The sequence below is a fragment of the Brachyhypopomus gauderio genome, unplaced genomic scaffold (assembly GCF_052324685.1).
Source record: "Brachyhypopomus gauderio isolate BG-103 unplaced genomic scaffold, BGAUD_0.2 sc136, whole genome shotgun sequence".
Taxonomy (NCBI): Eukaryota; Metazoa; Chordata; class Actinopteri; order Gymnotiformes; family Hypopomidae; genus Brachyhypopomus; species Brachyhypopomus gauderio.
In genome coordinates, this window is record NW_027506957.1 from 418,030 (window position 1) to 439,366 (window position 21,337).

The window sequence follows — 21,337 nt, forward strand, 5'->3', positions numbered from 1 at the left end:
TCGGCCTTTTGGCTAAGATCAAGTGTAGTATCTGTTCTTATCAGTTTAATATCTGATACGTCCTCTATACGAGGACTTCATATTAAATGGATTTTTAGAACAGGGAGGCGAAACAGGGGCTTGCCCCGTTCGCCCCACGCATCGACCTGGTATTGCAGTACCTCCAGGAACGGTGCACCTTCCTAAGCTTGTGTGAAAAAAAGAGTTTGTTGCTGTTTGGTATGATCAGCCTGTTTTATTTTAATGAATGAATGAATGTATTTATTTATTTGGTGTGTGTGTGTGTGTGTGTGTGTGTGTGTATATATATATATATATATATATATATATATATATATATATATATATATATATATATATATAATATGTATATATATTTATTGATTTGTCTGTCTGTCTGTCCATGTGAGGGAGCAGCCAAAATGAATAAATAAATAAAACAAAGCAGCTCACTCCACTCCTTAAATAGGCAAGAATGAAGGGGTGAGTGGTCTCTGTCTGTCTGCCTGCAATTGTCAGCTGGTCACAAATGCAGTGAGAGCGGAGGCCACTCCCCTTTCGGCTGTTTGCAGTTTTCCCTCCGTTTTTGTTCTTTTTTTTTTTTTTTTTTTTTTTTTTTTTTGAAATTGTTCCTGTTTTCTCTCTCTCTCTCTCTCTCTCTCTCTCTCTCTCTCTATCTATTATTGCCTGCCAGCCCTGTTGTTTGCAAACAAGCAAGCCACAGCCTCGCAGGCTCCTCCCTTGTTACCCGCGAACAAACGAGCTAGGCTCTTTGTTGGCGTGGCGGGACGCCTGAGCGTACACGGCTATAGCTCGGGTTTCTCTTCATTCACGCACAAATCTTTCGCCTTTTACTAAAGATTTCCGTGGAGGGGAACGTCAAAGAGTCAAAGTGATTTTTTGGAGCGCTCTGCCTCCGGGCGGGGCCGCAACAATCCGTATAACGAGAAAGTATAAACTTAGGGAGGGGTGGGAGTGGCTCGGTGGGTGTCTGGAAGAGGGGGGAAGGGCGGGTATGCCACGGAGGAGGCCTCCCTGCCTGCGAGGCCGGTGCCCGGTCCAGCGCCCATTTCAGGTTATCGCTTCTCGGCCTTTTGGCTAAGATCAGAAGGTCGGGACTGGGATCGACTCCGGAGCCTTCTTGACTGTAGCCTTGTGGCTTCAGCCGTTTGACTCTGGAGATATATTTTGCATGTGGTGAGGAACAAAGAAAAGGATTGTGGTTAGTAAGGTAAGTGTTGGTATTATTATTATTATTATTTTTGATTGTTATATTAGGAGTTTTATTGTGGTTTAAATTGGTTTTAGTATTCCCTGGTTAACTGTTTTACTGGTATTTTAGTCTCCTTTAGAAAGGTTTAAGGGGTGTGGTGCCTCCCACCATGTCTGCTCCACGAGCAGGCATGAGGAGGCACCACAGTGTGAGGTTCCTGTTTGAAGAAGATGTAAATGGAAAGCTGTTTCACATGTCTAGGTTAGATTTCTCTAGAAATCTAATCCAGACAACCTTACAATTTCACCCAGAAGCTTTAAACTGCCTCATAACTTTGCCCCAAAACAAAGGGTTTGATGTCAGTTTTAGGAATGCAGTGTATTTGAATACTTTTTGGGAAAGGTTTAAGGAAGTACAAGGAAAGTTTGATATGTTTAAGGTTGAAAAATTAACAGATCATGCCAGAAAAACTGTGATTGTGAAGATGTTCAATGAGACAGTATGTTCAGAAGATATATGTGCATGGCTAAGACGGTTTTGTCAAGTTGTAGGTCCACCTGTGAAAGTCGTGGACGAAGATAATATTTGGAACTGTTCATGGAGAATACCCATTAAACAATGGGAGGACGAGACTGGGTACCTAGGGTTGAAACATCTGCCACAGGTAATTGTGTTGGGGGAAAATAGGGGGTACATACATTATCAAGGCATGCCAAAAGTGTGCCGTAAATGTGGGGGAATGGACCATTATGCCGAAGCTTGTACCCAAATTGTGTGCAGTAAGTGTAGAGAAATTGGACACACTTTTCAGGAATGTCCGAATGGTAGGTTGTGTAACCTTTGCGGGGGAAAAAACCATCTCTTTAGAGATTGTCCATATTCTTTCGCAAACAAACTCAAGGCAGCATGGGAAGGGGTAACAAAAATGGCCGAAAAGAAGCATGGTGAAGAACAAGAGAAGGGAGACGGAGAAGAAGGGGCGGAGCCAGAGGTTTTGGCGGGAAACGAGACACATCAGGGGGGCGGGGCAGGCAAGGGGGAAGAAGGGAGGGGCTCACGGGTGGAGCAACCGGAAGAGGCTGAAACAGGAGGGGAGGAACAAGGAGCAAAGGGGGTGGGAGGGGCTACAGGGAGTGAAGAAGGGCGGTCCTCTATTGAGACAATGTCAGAGGTGAGTATACCAGGGTTAGAGAGCAGCTCTGAAGACTCTCTCCCAGGAGCACAAGCATCCAAGAGGCCTGCAGAATCCCCCTTGGTGGAACAATGGGGGAAAAAACAGTTAGATACCTCACTCCCAAGCGCACAAGTGGGGAAGAGACCGGCAGAGTCCCCCTTAATGATGGATGAAAAGAAACAGCGGGCTACAGCAGATAAGGATACCCCTCCTTCAGAGAGGTCTGACCCCTGCTGGCCGGGTGGTTCACCGAACGAGGTATCGTTTTTACACTTACCACCAAGAGGAAGAGCGTCGACTCCTGATCGATCAGGGACAGAAGATATCCCAGTTTTAGACTTCTTTCACCCTGGCAGGAGGAAAATGGAAATGGTTTTAGGAATGGATTTAGACTAGTTTTAATGGATTTTATTGTGTTGAAAGGTTTCTAGTTCCAGTTGCTTTTAGGTCAACCAAGAATGTTGTGGTTTTACCTCCTTTTAAACGTGCTCATGTCTCTCACGATCGCCACCATTAATGTGAGGAGTGTGAGAGCACCTTTGAGAGCACAGAGCATTCTGACTTTTTTAGGAACAGTGACAGCCGATATCATTTTATTACAAGAATGTGCAATCCCCTTCCTGAGATCATACAGAGACTGGGAGCAGCGCTGGGCTGCGGGTCCCTCTCTCTGGAGTGGGTCGCACTACAACAAGTCAGATGGTGTTGCTATCCTAATAAATAACCCTAGACTTGTGGTGAAGGACTGCACTGTGGTGAGTGATGGGCGGGCCATTTTAGCTAATTTGCATTTTTTAGGGAGGGATTTTAAAGTCTTAAATGTGTATGGTTTTAATGAGAAAGAGGAAAGATATGGTTTGCTGGAGGATTTGCAGCCCCACATGCTGGGGAGGGATCCGATAGTAGTGGGTGGGGATTTTAATTGTGTTTTAAGTAAAAAAGATAGGAGAAATGTGGGAGAGAGTTTTAAACTAGACAAAACATCGGGAAGATTGGCAAATTTGATAACTGATTTTAATTTAGTGGACTGTTACAGGACCATGCATCCACGGGAGGAGGGCTTCACCTGGTCGAGTGGTGATGGTTCCCGGGCCTCTAGAATTGACTACATCTTCACACGTGACTGCCCACCATCAGATGCTAGATTGATCCCCATGTTTTTCTCAGACCACGCCTTACTGTCTTGCACCCTTTCTTTCCCCACAGATGTGACGATAGGGGGAGGGCTGTGGAAGCTGAACTGCTCCCTGCTGCAGGATGAAGGGGTGAGAGACGAATACAGGGAGCAGTACAGACTTTGGCAGTCCCTCCAAGACCTGTACGATTCACGTGCACAGTGGTGGGAGATGGTAAAGGGAAGGACCAAGACGTTTTTTAAAAGGGTGGGAACTTTTAAAAAGAAAAAACAGAAAAGGCGCATGATGGGGCTGCAAAGAAGGTTACAGAGGTATTTCAATCTGGTGAACCAAGGGTTTGATTTTAATGAGGAAATAAAACAGGTAAGAGAAGAAATTAGACTTTTAATGGAGGAGGTAAGCAAAAGACATATAATGACTTGTAAAGAACAGGAACTAGAAGAAGGGGAAAAATGCACAAGATATTTTTTCAAGAAAACAGTGGCGCGGGGAGGAGGGGTTACTAAATTACAAGATGGAGACAAAATAATGAATACAAATCATGGGATCATGGGGGTGGTAGAAAGGTTTTATGAAGATTTATATGGTGAAAAGAAAACACACAAAACAACAATGGAAGAAGTGACCAATTTATTGGAAAATAAAATTAAAGATGATGAACTTTTAACTACAGATTTTACGACAGAGGAACTACAAAATGTTTTAAAAGGTTTTAAAACAGGGAAGTCCCCGGGAGAGGATGGGCTCCCCGTGGAGTTTTACAAAACCTTTTGGGACATTTTAGTAGGGGACCTTTTATGTATTTTTACAGACTTCCAGACTTGTGACGTTTTACCTGACAGTTTTAGGTCAGGGATAGTGACTCTGCTGCACAAAAAAGGGGAAAAATCAGAGATCAGCAATTGGAGACCTATCACACTTTTAAACGTCGATTGTAAGCTTTTTAGCAGAATTTTAGCAAGACGAATGTCATTGGTTTTAGAAGACGTGATTCACCCAGATCAAGCTTGCGCAGTGCCGGGGCGGAGGATCACGGACAACTTGATCCTGATCCGTGACTCCATCTGTTATGTGAGAGACAGAAACATTCGGTTATTAGCATTAAATTTAGATTTCGAAAAAGCTTTTGATCGGGTCTCACACCAGTACCTGTTTCAGGTACTGCAAAAGATGGGGTTCCCCGGGAGGTTTATAGCATGGGTGGGCCTGTTGTACAACGACATCAATAGCAGAATTTTGGTAAATGGGCACCTCTCCAAGGCGATCACTATTCGCTCAGGAGTACGGCAGGGTTGTCCCTTATCCCCGCTCTTGTTCGTCACATGCATGGAACCACTGGCGCAAATCTTGAGAAGGGACCAATGGATCAATGGACTGACTCTGCCAGGGGGACTGACGGTGAAATGTTCATTATACATGGACGACGTGACAGTTTTATGCACAGACATGGTGTCGGCCCAGAGGACCCTAGAGGTAACAGAATGGTTTGGGAGGGCCTCTGGAGCCAAACTGAACCGAAACAAGACTGAGGCACAGCTCTTTGGACCATGGACGAACGTACCAACTGTTTTAGGGGTAAATTTTAAAGAAACAAACATCAGGATTTTAGGGGTGAAATTTGACCGGGCAGGAGGAGGGAGCGGAAATTGGACAACAACCTTAGGGAAAGTTAGACAGAGACTTGGACTGTGGGGACTACGACAATTGACTTTAGAAGGGAAAATTTTAGTGATAAAAGCGGTGATTTTACCTTTGCTTTTATTGCTGTGCTCTGTTTTTAGTCCTCCAAGGAGCTTTCTTTTAGGTTTGGATCGGGCGATCTTCTACTTCCTGTGGGGGTCCAAGTGGGAGCGCCTGAGAAGAGAGACAGTAAAGAAGAGACCGGAAAATGGAGGGAAGGGGCTCCCAGACCCCCACCTGTTTTTAGGCAGCAAATTTACAGCAGCACATATAGAGTACGCAACATCCCCATCCAGGACCAAGACAGCCATTATGGCTCGGTTCTGGATGGGGTCCTATCTGCAAACCATAGGCATTTTAAAACCAGATTTAAGAACGCCAGTATCTTTTAAACTGCCACACGAATACCTTTTTATTAAGAAATTTTTAAAAAAGTATGAGTTGGAAAAATGCACTGTTCAAGAAATGACAAATGCTAAAACCCTGGTCTCCCTTGTTCAGGATCGTGAGGAGGTGAGCAGAGTGGTGGGGATGACGACGGCGGAGGCTCGGAGAGTGTGGGCGAACGCGGCCCACCCGGCCCTCCGGAACAAACAGAAGGACCTTACCTGGATGGTGGCCCATGAAGTCCTCCCGGTCCGGGCGGTGATGCACTCCCGGGGCATGGGGGCAACGGCAGTGTGCCCACGGCCAGGCTGCGGCCAGCCTGAGACCGTGCGGCACGTCCTTTGGGAGTGCAGCGTGGCCAGGGACCTGTGGGCCGCGATCGGCCCCCTGGAATGCCCAAGCCTGCCAGCAGGGGAGGTCCACCCGCAAAGTTACCGGTTAGCGGTGAACGGGGTGGGCCAGGGTGTAGAAAAGTTACCATCAAAAGAATTCAAGGCACTCTGGCTCACCCTTACAAGCGTGACGGCCGCACTGTGGACCTCCCGCAACCTGCTGGTGGGGAAGCGCGTCACGGTGCCCCTCCACGCTATGAAAAAGATGGTAACAACAACGCTGCAGGTGGCGCCGGGCGTCGCCATTTGGAGGAGGGGGCCGAGGTCACACGCAGGGGGGTCCCTGCCACCACCGACCGGGGCTCCCGCCGACGTTTCCTGAGGGGACAGGGATGCCTGAAAGGAGACAGCGGGCTCAGGGGAGGACTTCCTCTGGAGACGCACAGGAAGGGACCTCGACGGAGGGCGGGAGGAGCTGCGGATGCACGCACCTCGGCCTCCCGGCTGGGTTCATCTCTGCCTTCCTCTCTCCTTGTGGTCTTGGACGGGGGGGAGCAGGGTTTGCAATACATCTGAAAAGGACAATACACAAAGTAGTGAATTTGACATTGAAAAGGTTTTATGATATTAAACTGTTTTGGACTTTAAGGGCTTTTAAAATGCTTCTATAATAAAACCTTTTATGTACTATTTTAACAGATGCAAGGATGTGGCTTTTAAAAGAGAAAAGATTGTAAAAATGGTTTTAAAATGCATGACCATTGTGTCTTTTAACCATCTTTTTATCTAATGTGTATGCTGCTTCTTTAACATAAAAGTGACGTTGTATTTATTGGTGTAAAGACTCAATAAACATTGTGAAAAAAAAAAAAAAAAATCTGTTCTTATCAGTTTAATATCTGATACGTCCTCTATACGAGGACTTCATATTAAATGGATTTTTAGAACAGGGAGGCGAAACAGGGGCTTGCCCCGTTCGCCCCACGCATCGACCTGGTATTGCAGTACCTCCAGGAACGGTGCACCTTCCTAAGCTTGTGTGAAAAAAAGAGTTTGTTGCTGTTTGGTATGATCAGCCTGTTTTATTTTAATGAATGAATGAATGTATTTATTTATTTGGTGTGTGTGTGTGTGTGTGTGTGTGTGTGTGTATATATATATATATATATATATATATATATATATATATATATATATATATATATATATAATATGTATATATATTTATTGATTTGTCTGTCTGTCTGTCCATGTGAGGGAGCAGCCAAAATGAATAAATAAATAAAACAAAGCAGCTCACTCCACTCCTTAAATAGGCAAGAATGAAGGGGTGAGTGGTCTCTGTCTGTCTGCCTGCAATTGTCAGCTGGTCACAAATGCAGTGAGAGCGGAGGCCACTCCCCTTTCGGCTGTTTGCAGTTTTCCCTCCGTTTTTGTTCTTTTTTTTTTTTTTTTTTTTTTTTTTTTTTGAAATTGTTCCTGTTTTCTCTCTCTCTCTCTCTCTCTCTCTCTCTCTCTCTCTATCTATTATTGCCTGCCAGCCCTGTTGTTTGCAAACAAGCAAGCCACAGCCTCGCAGGCTCCTCCCTTGTTACCGCGAACAAACGAGCTAGGCTCTTTGTTGGCGTGGCGGGACGCCTGAGCGTACACGGCTATAGCTCGGGTTTCTCTTCATTCACGCACAAATCTTTCGCCTTTTACTAAAGATTTCCGTGGAGGGGAACGTCAAAGAGTCAAAGTGATTTTTTGGAGCGCTCTGCCTCCGGGCGGGGCCGCAACAATCCGTATAACGAGAAAGTATAAACTTAGGGAGGGGTGGGAGTGGCTCGGTGGGTGTCTGGAAGAGGGGGGAAGGGCGGGTATGCCACGGAGGAGGCCTCCCTGCCTGCGAGGCCGGTGCCCGGTCCAGCGCCCATTTCAGGTTATCGCTTCTCGGCCTTTTGGCTAAGATCAGAAGGTCGGGACTGGGATCGACTCCGGAGCCTTCTTGACTGTAGCCTTGTGGCTTCAGCCGTTTGACTCTGGAGATATATTTTGCATGTGGTGAGGAACAAAGAAAAGGATTGTGGTTAGTAAGGTAAGTGTTGGTATTATTATTATTATTAATTTTTGATTGTTATATTAGGAGTTTTATTGTGGTTTAAATTGGTTTTAGTATTCCCTGGTTAACTGTTTTACTGGTATTTTAGTCTCCTTTAGAAAGGTTTAAGGGGTGTGGTGCCTCCCACCATGTCTGCTCCACGAGCAGGCATGAGGAGGCACCACAGTGTGAGGTTCCTGTTTGAAGAAGATGTAAATGGAAAGCTGTTTCACATGTCTAGGTTAGATTTCTCTAGAAATCTAATCCAGACAACCTTACAATTTCACCCAGAAGCTTTAAACTGCCTCATAACTTTGCCCCAAAACAAAGGGTTTGATGTCAGTTTTAGAAATGCAGTGTATTTGAATACTTTTTGGGAAAGGTTTAAGGAAGTACAAGGAAAGTTTGATATGTTTAAGGTTGAAAAATTAACAGATCATGCCAGAAAAACTGTGATTGTGAAGATGTTCAATGAGACAGTATGTTCAGAAGATATATGTGCATGGCTAAGACGGTTTTGTCAAGTTGTAGGTCCACCTGTGAAAGTCGTGGACGAAGATAATATTTGGAACTGTTCATGGAGAATACCCATTAAACAATGGGAGGACGAGACTGGGTACCTAGGGTTGAAACATCTGCCACAGGTAATTGTGTTGGGGGAAAATAGGGGGTACATACATTATCAAGGCATGCCTAAAGTGTGCCGTAAATGTGGGGGAATGGACCATTATGCCGAAGCTTGTACCCAAATTGTGTGCAGTAAGTGTAGAGAAATTGGACACACTTTTCAGGAATGCCCAAATGGTAGGTTGTGTAACCTTTGCGGGGGAAAAAACCATCTCTTTAGAGATTGTCCATATTCTTTCGCAAACAAACTCAAGGCAGCATGGGAAGGGGTGACAAAAATGGCCGAAAAGAAGCATGGTGAAGAACAAGAGAAGGGAGACGGAGAAGAAGGGGCGGAGCCAGAGGTTTTGGCGGGAAACGAGACACATCAGGGGGGCGGGGCAGGCAAGGGGGAAGAAGGGAGGGGCTCACGGGTGGAGCAACCGGAAGAGGTTGAAACAGGAGGGGAGGAACAAGGAGCAAAGGGGGTGGGAGGGGCTACAGGGAGTGAAGAAGGGCGGTCCTCCTTTGAGACAATGTCAGAGGTGAGTATACCAGGGTTAGAGAGCAGCTCTGAAGACTCTCTCCCAGGAGCACAAGCATCCAAGAGGCCTGCAGAATCCCCCTTGGTGGAACAATGGGGGAAAAAACAGTTAGATACCTCACTCCCAAGCGCACAAGTGGGGAAGAGACCGGCAGAGTCCCCCTTAATGATGGATGAAAAGAAACAGCGGGCTACAGCAGATAAGGATACCCCTCCTTCAGAGAGGTCTGACCCCTGCTGGCCGGGTGGTTCACCGAACGAGGTATCGTTTTTACACTTACCACCAAGAGGAAGAGCGTCGACTCCTGATCGATCAGGGACAGAAGATATCCCAGTTTTAGACTTCTTCCACCCTGGCAGGAGGAAAATGGAAATGGTTTTAGGAATGGATTTAGACTAGTTTTAAATGGATTTTATTGTGTTGAAAGGTTTCTAGTTCCAGTTGCTTTTAGGTCAACCAAGAATGTTGTGGTTTTACCTCCTTTTAAACGTGCTCATGTCTCTCACGATCGCCACCATTAATGTGAGGAGTGTGAGAGCACCTTTGAGAGCACAGAGCATTCTGACTTTTTTAGGAACAGTGACAGCCGATATCATTTTATTACAAGAATGTGCAATCCCCTTCCTGAGATCATACAGAGACTGGGAGCAGCACTGGGCTGCGGGTCCCTCTCTCTGGAGTGGGTCGCACTACAACAAGTCAGATGGTGTTGCTATTTTAATAAATAACCCTAGACTTGTGGTGAAGGACTGCACTGTGGTGAGTGATGGGCGGGCCATTTTAGCTAATTTGCATTTTTTAGGGAGGGATTTTAAAGTCTTAAATGTATATGGTTTTAATGAGAAAGAGGAAAGATATGGTTTGCTGGAGGATTTGCAGCCCCACATGCTGGGGAGGGATCCGATAGTAGTGGGTGGGGATTTTAATTGTGTTTTAAGTAAAAAAGATAGGAGAAATGTGGGAGAGAGTTTTAAACTAGACAAAACATCGGGAAGATTGGCAAATCTGATAACTGATTTTAATTTAGTGGACTGTTACAGGACCATGCATCCACGGGAGGAGGGCTTCACCTGGTCGAGTGGTGATGGTTCCCGGGCCTCCAGAATTGACTACATCTTCACACGTGACTGCCCACCATCAGATGCTAGATTGATCCCCATGTTTTTCTCAGACCACGCCTTACTGTCTTGCACCCTTTCTTTCCCCACAGATGTGACGATAGGGGGAGGGCTGTGGAAGCTGAACTGCTCCCTGCTGCAGGATGAAGGGGTGAGAGACGAATACAGGGAGCAGTACAGACTTTGGCAGTCCCTCCAAGACCTGTACGATTCACGTGCACAGTGGTGGGAGATGGTAAAGGGAAGGACCAAGACGTTTTTTAAAAGGGTGGGAACTTTTAAAAAGAAAAAACAGAAAAGGCGCATGATGGGGCTGCAAAGAAGGTTACAGAGGTATTTTAATCTGGTAAACCAAGGGTTTGATTTTAATGAGGAAATAAAACAGGTGAGAGAAGAAATGAGACTTTTAATGGAGGAGGTAAGCAAAAGACATATAATGACTTGTAAAGAACAGGAACTAGAAGAAGGGGAAAAATGCACAAGATATTTTTTCAAGAAAACAGTGGCGCGGGGAGGAGGGGTTACTAAATTACAAGATGGAGACAAGATAATGAATACAAATCATGGGATTATGGGGGCGGTGGAAAGGTTTTATGAAAACTTATATGGTGCAAAGAAAACACATAAAACAACAATGGAAGAAGTGACCAATTTATTGGAAAATAAAATTAAAGATGATGAACTTTTAACTACAGATTTTACAACAGAGGAACTACAAAATGTTTTAAAAGGTTTTAAAACAGGGAAGTCCCCGGGAGAGGATGGGCTCCCCGTGGAATTTTACAAAACCTTTTGGGACATTTTAGTAGGGGACCTTTTATGTATTTTTACAGACTTCCAGACTTGTGACTTTTTACCTGACAGTTTTAGGTCAGGGATAGTGACTCTGCTGCACAAAAAAGGGGAAAAATCAGAGATCAGCAATTGGAGACCTATCACACTTTTAAACGTAGATTGTAAGCTTTTTAGCAGAATTTTAGCAAGACGAATGTCATTGGTTTTAGAAGACGTGATTCACCCAGATCAAGCTTGCGCAGTGCCGGGGCGGAGGATCACGGACAACTTGATCCTGATCCGTGACTCCATCTGTTATGTGAGAGACAGAAACATTCGGTTATTAGCATTAAATTTAGATTTCGAAAAAGCTTTTGATCGGGTCTCACACCAGTACCTGTTTCAGGTACTGCAAAAGATGGGGTTCCCGGGGAGGTTTATAGCATGGGTGGGCCTGTTGTACAACGACATCAATAGCAGAATTTTGGTAAATGGGCACCTCTCCAAGGCGATCACTATTCGCTCAGGAGTACGGCAGGGTTGTCCCTTATCCCCGCTCTTGTTCGTCACATGCATGGAACCACTGGCGCAAATCTTGAGAAGGGACCAATGGATCAATGGACTGACTCTACCAGGGGGACTGACGGTGAAATGTTCATTATACATGGATGACGTGACAGTTTTATGCACAGACATGGTGTCGGCCCAGAGGACCCTAGAGGTAACAGAATGGTTTGGGAGGGCCTCTGGAGCCAAACTGAACCGAAACAAGACTGAGGCACAGCTCTTTGGACCATGGACGAACGCACCAACTGTTTTAGGGGTAAATTTTAAAGAAACAAATATTAGGATTTTAGGGGTGAAATTTGACCGGGCAGGAGGAGGGAGTGGAAATTGGACAACAACCTTAGGGAAAGTTAGACAGAGACTTGGACTATGGGGACTACGACAGTTGACTTTGGAAGGGAAAATTTTAGTAATAAAAGCAGTGATTTTACCTTTGCTTTTATTACTGTGTTCTGTTTTTAGTCCTCCAAGGAGCTTTCTTTTAGGTTTGGATCGAGCGATCTTTTACTTCCTGTGGGGGTCCAAGTGGGAGCGCCTGAGGAGAGAAACAGTGAAGAAGAGGCCTGAAAACGGAGGGAAAGGGCTCCCAGACCCCCACCTGTTTTTAGGCAGCAAGTTTGTTGCAGGACATATAGCATACGCAACATCACCATCCAGGACCAAGACAGCCATTATGGCCCGGTTCTGGATGGGGTCTTATCTGCAAACAATAGGCATTTTAAAACCAGATTTGAGAACACCAGTATCTTTTAAACTGCCACACGAATACCTTTTTATTAAGAAATTTTTAAAAAAGTATGATCTGGAAAAATGTACAGTACAAGAACTCACTAATGCCAAAACTCTGGTCTCCCTTGTTCAGGACCGCGAGGAGGTGAGCAGAGTGGTGGGGATGACGACGGCAGAGGCTCGGAGAGTGTGGGCGAACGCGGCCCACCCGGCCCTCCGGAACAAACAGAAGGACCTTACCTGGATGGTGGCCCATGAAGTCCTCCCGGTCCGGGCGGTGATGCACTCCCGGGGCATGGGGGCAACGGCAGTGTGCCCACGGCCAGGCTGCGGCCAGCCTGAGACCGTGCGGCACGTCCTTTGGGAGTGCAGCGTGGCCAGGGACCTGTGGGCCGCGATCGGCCCCCTGGAATGCCCAAGCCTGCCAGCAGGGGAGGTCCACCCGCAAAGTTACCGGTTAGCGGTGAACGGGGTGGGCCAGGGTGTAGAAAAGTTACCATCCAAAGAATTCGAGGCACTCTGGCTCACCCTTACAAGCGTGACGGCCGCACTGTGGACCTCCCGCAACCTGCTGGTGGGGAAGCGCGTCACGGTGCCCCTCCACGCGATGACAAGGATGGTAACTACAACGCTGCAGGTGGCGCCGGGCGTCGCCATTTGGAGGAGGGGGCCGAGGTCACACGCAGGGAGGTCCCTGCCACCACTGACCGGGGCTCCCGCCGACGTTTCCTGAGGGGACACGGATGCCTGAAAGGAGACAGCGGGCACAGGGGAGGACTTCCTCTGGAGACGCACAGGAAGGGGCCTCGACGGAGGGCGGGAGGAGCTGCGGATGCACGCACCTCGGCCTCCCGGCTGGGTTCATCTCTGCCTTCCTCTCTCCTTGTGGTCTTGGACGGGGGGGAGCAGGGTTTGCAATACATCTGAAAAGGACAATACACAAAGTAGTGAATTTGACATTGAAAAGGTTTTATGATATTAAACTGTTTTGGACTTTAAGGGCTTTTTAAAATGCTTCTATAATAAAACCTTTTATGTACTATTTTAACAGATGCAAGGATGTGGCTTTTAAAAGAGAAAAGATTGTAAAAATGGTTTTAAAATGCATGACTATTGTGTCCTTTAACCATCTTTTTATCTAATGTGTATGCTGCTTTTTTAACATAAAAGTGACGTTGTATTTATTGGTGTAAAGACTCAATAAACATTGTCAAAAAAAAAAAAAAAAAAAAAAAAAAAAAAAAAAAAAAAAAAATCTGTTCTTATCAGTTTAATATCTGATACGTCCTCTATACGAGGACTTCATATTAAATGGATTTTTAGAACAGGGAGGCGAAACAGGGGCTTGCCCCGTTCGCCCCACGCATCGACCTGGTATTGCAGTACCTCCAGGAACGGTGCACCTTCCTAAGCTTGTGTGAAAAAAAGAGTTTGTTGCTGTTTGGTATGATCAGCCTGTTTTATTTTAATGAATGAATGAATGTATTTATTTATTTGGTGTGTGTGTGTGTGTGTGTGTGTGTGTGTATATATATATATATATATATATATATATATATATATATATATATATAATATGTATATATATTTATTGATTTGTCTGTCTGTCTGTCCATGTGAGGGAGCAGCCAAAATGAATAAATAAATAAAACAAAGCAGCTCACTCCACTCCTTAAATAGGCAAGAATGAAGGGGTGAGTGGTCTCTGTCTGTCTGCCTGCAATTGTCAGCTGGTCACAAATGCAGTGAGAGCGGAGGCCACTCCCCTTTCGGCTGTTTGCAGTTTTCCCTCCGTTTTTGTTCTTTTTTTTTTTTTTTTTTTTTTTTTTTTTTGAAATTGTTCCTGTTTTCTCTCTCTCTCTCTCTCTCTCTCTCTCTCTCTCTCTATCTATTATTGCCTGCCAGCCCTGTTGTTTGCAAACAAGCAAGCCACAGCCTCGCAGGCTCCTCCCTTGTTACCGCGAACAAACGAGCTAGGCTCTTTGTTGGCGTGGCGGGACGCCTGAGCGTACACGGCTATAGCTCGGGTTTCTCTTCATTCACGCACAAATCTTTCGCCTTTTACTAAAGATTTCCGTGGAGGGGAACGTCAAAGAGTCAAAGTGATTTTTTGGAGCGCTCTGCCTCCGGGCGGGGCCGCAACAATCCGTATAACGAGAAAGTATAAACTTAGGGAGGGGTGGGAGTGGCTCGGTGGGTGTCTGGAAGAGGGGGGAAGGGCGGGTATGCCACGGAGGAGGCCTCCCTGCCTGCGAGGCCGGTGCCCGGTCCAGCGCCCATTTCAGGTTATCGCTTCTCGGCCTTTTGGCTAAGATCAAGTGTAGTATCTGTTCTTATCAGTTTAATATCTGATACGTCCTCTATACGAGGACTTCATATTAAATGGATTTTTAGAACAGGGAGGCGAAACAGGGGCTTGCCCCGTTCGCCCCACGCATCGACCTGGTATTGCAGTACCTCCAGGAACGGTGCACCTTCCTAAGCTTGTGTGAAAAAAAGAGTTTGTTGCTGTTTGGTATGATCAGCCTGTTTTATTTTAATGAATGAATGAATGTATTTATTTATTTGGTGTGTGTGTGTGTGTGTGTGTGTGTGTGTATATATATATATATATATATATATATATATATATATATATATATATATATATATATATAATATGTATATATATTTATTGATTTGTCTGTCTGTCTGTCCATGTGAGGGAGCAGCCAAAATGAATAAATAAATAAAACAAAGCAGCTCACTCCACTCCTTAAATAGGCAAGAATGAAGGGGTGAGTGGTCTCTGTCTGTCTGCCTGCAATTGTCAGCTGGTCACAAATGCAGTGAGAGCGGAGGCCACTCCCCTTTCGGCTGTTTGCAGTTTTCCCTCCGTTTTTGTTCTTTTTTTTTTTTTTTTTTTTTTTTTTTTTTTGAAATTGTTCCTGTTTTCTCTCTCTCTCTCTCTCTCTCTCTCTCTCTCTCTCTATCTATTATTGCCTGCCAGCCCTGTTGTTTGCAAACAAGCAAGCCACAGCCTCGCAGGCTCCTCCCTTGTTACCGCGAACAAACGAGCTAGGCTCTTTGTTGGCGTGGCGGGACGCCTGAGCGTACACGGCTATAGCTCGGGTTTCTCTTCATTCACGCACAAATCTTTCGCCTTTTACTAAAGATTTCCGTGGAGGGGAACGTCAAAGAGTCAAAGTGATTTTTTGGAGCGCTCTGCCTCCGGGCGGGGCCGCAACAATCCGTATAACGAGAAAGTATAAACTTAGGGAGGGGTGGGAGTGGCTCGGTGGGTGTCTGGAAGAGGGGGGAAGGGCGGGTATGCCACGGAGGAGGCCTCCCTGCCTGCGAGGCCGGTGCCCGGTCCAGCGCCCATTTCAGGTTATCGCTTCTCGGCCTTTTGGCTAAGATCAAGTGTAGTATCTGTTCTTATCAGTTTAATATCTGATACGTCCTCTATACGAGGACTTCATATTAAATGGATTTTTAGAACAGGGAGGCGAAACAGGGGCTTGCCCCGTTCGCCCCACGCATCGACCTGGTATTGCAGTACCTCCAGGAACGGTGCACCTTCCTAAGCTTGTGTGAAAAAAAGAGTTTGTTGCTGTTTGGTATGATCAGCCTGTTTTATTTTAATGAATGAATGAATGTATTTATTTATTTGGTGTGTGTGTGTGTGTGTGTGTGTGTGTGTATATATATATATATATATATATATATATATATATATATATATATATATATATATATATATAATATGTATATATATTTATTGATTTGTCTGTCTGTCTGTCCATGTGAGGGAGCAGCCAAAATGAATAAATAAATAAAACAAAGCAGCTCACTCCACTCCTTAAATAGGCAAGAATGAAGGGGTGAGTGGTCTCTGTCTGTCTGCCTGCAATTGTCAGCTGGTCACAAATGCAGTGAGAGCGGAGGCCACTCCCCTTTCGGCTGTTTGCAGTTTTCCCTCCGTTTTTGTTCTTTTTTTTTTTTTTTTTTTTTTTTTTTTTTGAAATTGTTCCTGTTTTCTCTCTCTCTCTCTCTCTCTCTCTCTCTCTCTCTCTATCTATTATTGCCTGCCAGCCCTGTTGTTTGCAAACAAGCAAGCCACAGCCTCGCAGGCTCCTCCCTTGTTACCCGCGAACAAACGAGCTAGGCTCTTTGTTGGCGTGGCGGGACGCCTGAGCGTACACGGCTATAGCTCGGGTTTCTCTTCATTCACGCACAAATCTTTCGCCTTTTACTAAAGATTTCCGTGGAGGGGAACGTCAAAGAGTCAAAGTGATTTTTTGGAGCGCTCTGCCTCCGGGCGGGGCCGCAACAATCCGTATAACGAGAAAGTATAAACTTAGGGAGGGGTGGGAGTGGCTCGGTGGGTGTCTGGAAGAGGGGGGAAGGGCGGGTATGCCACGGAGGAGGCCTCCCTGCCTGCGAGGCCGGTGCCCGGTCCAGCGCCCATTTCAGGTTATCGCTTCTCGGCCTTTTGGCTAAGATCAGAAGGTCGGGACTGGGATCGACTCCGGAGCCTTCTTGACTGTAGCCTTGTGGCTTCAGCCGTTTGACTCTGGAGATATATTTTGCATGTGGTGAGGAACAAAGAAAAGGATTGTGGTTAGTAAGGTAAGTGTTGGTATTATTATTATTATTATTTTTGATTGTTATATTAGGAGTTTTATTGTGGTTTAAATTGGTTTTAGTATTCCCTGGTTAACTGTTTTACTGGTATTTTAGTCTCCTTTAGAAAGGTTTAAGGGGTGTGGTGCCTCCCACCATGTCTGCTCCACGAGCAGGCATGAGGAGGCACCACAGTGTGAGGTTCCTGTTTGAAGAAGATGTAAATGGAAAGCTGTTTCACATGTCTAGGTTAGATTTCTCTAGAAATCTAATCCAGACAACCTTACAATTTCACCCAGAAGCTTTAAACTGCCTCATAACTTTGCCCCAAAACAAAGGGTTTGATGTCAGTTTTAGGAATGCAGTGTATTTGAATACTTTTTGGGAAAGGTTTAAGGAAGTACAAGGAAAGTTTGATATGTTTAAGGTTGAAAAATTAACAGATCATGCCAGAAAAACTGTGATTGTGAAGATGTTCAATGAGACAGTATGTTCAGAAGATATATGTGCATGGCTAAGACGGTTTTGTCAAGTTGTAGGTCCACCTGTGAAAGTCGTGGACGAAGATAATATTTGGAACTGTTCATGGAGAATACCCATTAAACAATGGGAGGACGAGACTGGGTACCTAGGGTTGAAACATCTGCCACAGGTAATTGTGTTGGGGGAAAATAGGGGGTACATACATTATCAAGGCATGCCAAAAGTGTGCCGTAAATGTGGGGGAATGGACCATTATGCCGAAGCTTGTACCCAAATTGTGTGCAGTAAGTGTAGAGAAATTGGACACACTTTTCAGGAATGTCCGAATGGTAGGTTGTGTAACCTTTGCGGGGGAAAAAACCATCTCTTTAGAGATTGTCCATATTCTTTCGCAAACAAACTCAAGGCAGCATGGGAAGGGGTAACAAAAATGGCCGAAAAGAAGCATGGTGAAGAACAAGAGAAGGGAGACGGAGAAGAAGGGGCGGAGCCAGAGGTTTTGGCGGGAAACGAGACACATCAGGGGGGCGGGGCAGGCAAGGGGGAAGAAGGGAGGGGCTCACGGGTGGAGCAACCGGAAGAGGCTGAAACAGGAGGGGAGGAACAAGGAGCAAAGGGGGTGGGAGGGGCTACAGGGAGTGAAGAAGGGCGGTCCTCTATTGAGACAATGTCAGAGGTGAGTATACCAGGGTTAGAGAGCAGCTCTGAAGACTCTCTCCCAGGAGCACAAGCATCCAAGAGGCCTGCAGAATCCCCCTTGGTGGAACAATGGGGGAAAAAACAGTTAGATACCTCACTCCCAAGCGCACAAGTGGGGAAGAGACCGGCAGAGTCCCCCTTAATGATGGATGAAAAGAAACAGCGGGCTACAGCAGATAAGGATACCCCTCCTTCAGAGAGGTCTGACCCCTGCTGGCCGGGTGGTTCACCGAACGAGGTATCGTTTTTACACTTACCACCAAGAGGAAGAGCGTCGACTCCTGATCGATCAGGGACAGAAGATATCCCAGTTTTAGACTTCTTTCACCCTGGCAGGAGGAAAATGGAAATGGTTTTAGGAATGGATTTAGACTAGTTTTAATGGATTTTATTGTGTTGAAAGGTTTCTAGTTCCAGTTGCTTTTAGGTCAACCAAGAATGTTGTGGTTTTACCTCCTTTTAAACGTGCTCATGTCTCTCACGATCGCCACCATTAATGTGAGGAGTGTGAGAGCACCTTTGAGAGCACAGAGCATTCTGACTTTTTTAGGAACAGTGACAGCCGATATCATTTTATTACAAGAATGTGCAATCCCCTTCCTGAGATCATACAGAGACTGGGAGCAGCGCTGGGCTGCGGGTCCCTCTCTCTGGAGTGGGTCGCACTACAACAAGTCAGATGGTGTTGCTATCCTAATAAATAACCCTAGACTTGTGGTGAAGGACTGCACTGTGGTGAGTGATGGGCGGGCCATTTTAGCTAATTTGCATTTTTTAGGGAGGGATTTTAAAGTCTTAAATGTGTATGGTTTTAATGAGAAAGAGGAAAGATATGGTTTGCTGGAGGATTTGCAGCCCCACATGCTGGGGAGGGATCCGATAGTAGTGGGTGGGGATTTTAATTGTGTTTTAAGTAAAAAAGATAGGAGAAATGTGGGAGAGAGTTTTAAACTAGACAAAACATCGGGAAGATTGGCAAATTTGATAACTGATTTTAATTTAGTGGACTGTTACAGGACCATGCATCCACGGGAGGAGGGCTTCACCTGGTCGAGTGGTGATGGTTCCCGGGCCTCTAGAATTGACTACATCTTCACACGTGACTGCCCACCATCAGATGCTAGATTGATCCCCATGTTTTTCTCAGACCACGCCTTACTGTCTTGCACCCTTTCTTTCCCCACAGATGTGACGATAGGGGGAGGGCTGTGGAAGCTGAACTGCTCCCTGCTGCAGGATGAAGGGGTGAGAGACGAATACAGGGAGCAGTACAGACTTTGGCAGTCCCTCCAAGACCTGTACGATTCACGTGCACAGTGGTGGGAGATGGTAAAGGGAAGGACCAAGACGTTTTTTAAAAGGGTGGGAACTTTTAAAAAGAAAAAACAGAAAAGGCGCATGATGGGGCTGCAAAGAAGGTTACAGAGGTATTTCAATCTGGTGAACCAAGGGTTTGATTTTAATGAGGAAATAAAACAGGTAAGAGAAGAAATTAGACTTTTAATGGAGGAGGTAAGCAAAAGACATATAATGACTTGTAAAGAACAGGAACTAGAAGAAGGGGAAAAATGCACAAGATATTTTTTCAAGAAAACAGTGGCGCGGGGAGGAGGGGTTACTAAATTACAAGATGGAGACAAAATAATGAATACAAATCATGGGATCATGGGGGTGGTAGAAAGGTTTTATGAAGATTTATATGGTGAAAAGAAAACACACAAAACAACAATGGAAGAAGTGACCAATTTATTGGAAAATAAAATTAAAGATGATGAACTTTTAACTACAGATTTTACGACAGAGGAACTACAAAATGTTTTAAAAGGTTTTAAAACAGGGAAGTCCCCGGGAGAGGATGGGCTCCCCGTGGAGTTTTACAAAACCTTTTGGGACATTTTAGTAGGGGACCTTTTATGTATTTTTACAGACTTCCAGACTTGTGACGTTTTACCTGACAGTTTTAGGTCAGGGATAGTGACTCTGCTGCACAAAAAAGGGGAAAAATCAGAGATCAGCAATTGGAGACCTATCACACTTTTAAACGTCGATTGTAAGCTTTTTAGCAGAATTTTAGCAAGACGAATGTCATTGGTTTTAGAAGACGTGATTCACCCAGATCAAGCTTGCGCAGTGCCGGGGCGGAGGATCACGGACAACTTGATCCTGATCCGTGACTCCATCTGTTATGTGAGAGACAGAAACATTCGGTTATTAGCATTAAATTTAGATTTCGAAAAAGCTTTTGATCGGGTCTCACACCAGTACCTGTTTCAGGTACTGCAAAAGATGGGGTTCCCCGGGAGGTTTATAGCATGGGTGGGCCTGTTGTACAACGACATCAATAGCAGAATTTTGGTAAATGGGCACCTCTCCAAGGCGATCACTATTCGCTCAGGAGTACGGCAGGGTTGTCCCTTATCCCCGCTCTTGTTCGTCACATGCATGGAACCACTGGCGCAAATCTTGAGAAGGGACCAATGGATCAATGGACTGACTCTGCCAGGGGGACTGACGGTGAAATGTTCATTATACATGGACGACGTGACAGTTTTATGCACAGACATGGTGTCGGCCCAGAGGACCCTAGAGGTAACAGAATGGTTTGGGAGGGCCTCTGGAGCCAAACTGAACCGAAACAAGACTGAGGCACAGCTCTTTGGACCATGGACGAACGTACCAACTGTTTTAGGGGTAAATTTTAAAGAAACAAACATCAGGATTTTAGGGGTGAAATTTGACCGGGCAGGAGGAGGGAGCGGAAATTGGACAACAACCTTAGGGAAAGTTAGACAGAGACTTGGACTGTGGGGACTACGACAATTGACTTTAGAAGGGAAAATTTTAGTGATAAAAGCGGTGATTTTACCTTTGCTTTTATTGCTGTGCTCTGTTTTTAGTCCTCCAAGGAGCTTTCTTTTAGGTTTGGATCGGGCGATCTTCTACTTCCTGTGGGGGTCCAAGTGGGAGCGCCTGAGAAGAGAGACAGTAAAGAAGAGACCGGAAAATGGAGGGAAGGGGCTCCCAGACCCCCACCTGTTTTTAGGCAGCAAATTTACAGCAGCACATATAGAGTACGCAACATCCCCATCCAGGACCAAGACAGCCATTATGGCTCGGTTCTGGATGGGGTCCTATCTGCAAACCATAGGCATTTTAAAACCAGATTTAAGAACGCCAGTATCTTTTAAACTGCCACACGAATACCTTTT

General features: G+C 45.5%; 8 non-coding genes and 2 pseudogenes across 8 annotated transcripts; all 10 read left to right on the plus strand.

Moving 5' to 3' along the window:
- On the plus strand, positions 1-183 carry LOC143499828 (U2 spliceosomal RNA). Its single transcript, XR_013126431.1, has one exon. It is a non-coding gene; the product is annotated as a U2 spliceosomal RNA (small nuclear RNA).
- A 626-nt stretch (positions 184-809) lies between these two features.
- On the plus strand, positions 810-928 carry LOC143500142 (U5 spliceosomal RNA). Its single transcript, XR_013126671.1, has one exon. It is a non-coding gene; the product is annotated as a U5 spliceosomal RNA (small nuclear RNA).
- A 5,844-nt stretch (positions 929-6,772) lies between these two features.
- LOC143499885 (U2 spliceosomal RNA) lies at positions 6,773-6,952 on the plus strand (annotated as a pseudogene).
- A 625-nt stretch (positions 6,953-7,577) lies between these two features.
- Positions 7,578-7,696, plus strand: LOC143500143 (U5 spliceosomal RNA). The gene has a single exon (XR_013126672.1). It is a non-coding gene; the product is annotated as a U5 spliceosomal RNA (small nuclear RNA).
- Positions 7,697-13,545: 5,849 nt separating this feature from the next.
- On the plus strand, positions 13,546-13,749 carry LOC143499897 (U2 spliceosomal RNA; annotated as a pseudogene).
- Positions 13,750-14,360: 611 nt separating this feature from the next.
- On the plus strand, positions 14,361-14,479 carry LOC143500144 (U5 spliceosomal RNA). Its single transcript, XR_013126673.1, has one exon. It is a non-coding gene; the product is annotated as a U5 spliceosomal RNA (small nuclear RNA).
- A 150-nt stretch (positions 14,480-14,629) lies between these two features.
- Positions 14,630-14,820, plus strand: LOC143499791 (U2 spliceosomal RNA). Its single transcript, XR_013126396.1, has one exon. It is a non-coding gene; the product is annotated as a U2 spliceosomal RNA (small nuclear RNA).
- Positions 14,821-15,444: 624 nt separating this feature from the next.
- LOC143500145 (U5 spliceosomal RNA) lies at positions 15,445-15,563 on the plus strand. The gene has a single exon (XR_013126674.1). It is a non-coding gene; the product is annotated as a U5 spliceosomal RNA (small nuclear RNA).
- Positions 15,564-15,713: 150 nt separating this feature from the next.
- Positions 15,714-15,904, plus strand: LOC143499792 (U2 spliceosomal RNA). Its single transcript, XR_013126397.1, has one exon. It is a non-coding gene; the product is annotated as a U2 spliceosomal RNA (small nuclear RNA).
- A 626-nt stretch (positions 15,905-16,530) lies between these two features.
- Positions 16,531-16,649, plus strand: LOC143500147 (U5 spliceosomal RNA). Its single transcript, XR_013126676.1, has one exon. It is a non-coding gene; the product is annotated as a U5 spliceosomal RNA (small nuclear RNA).
- Positions 16,650-21,337: the final 4,688 nt, after the last annotated feature.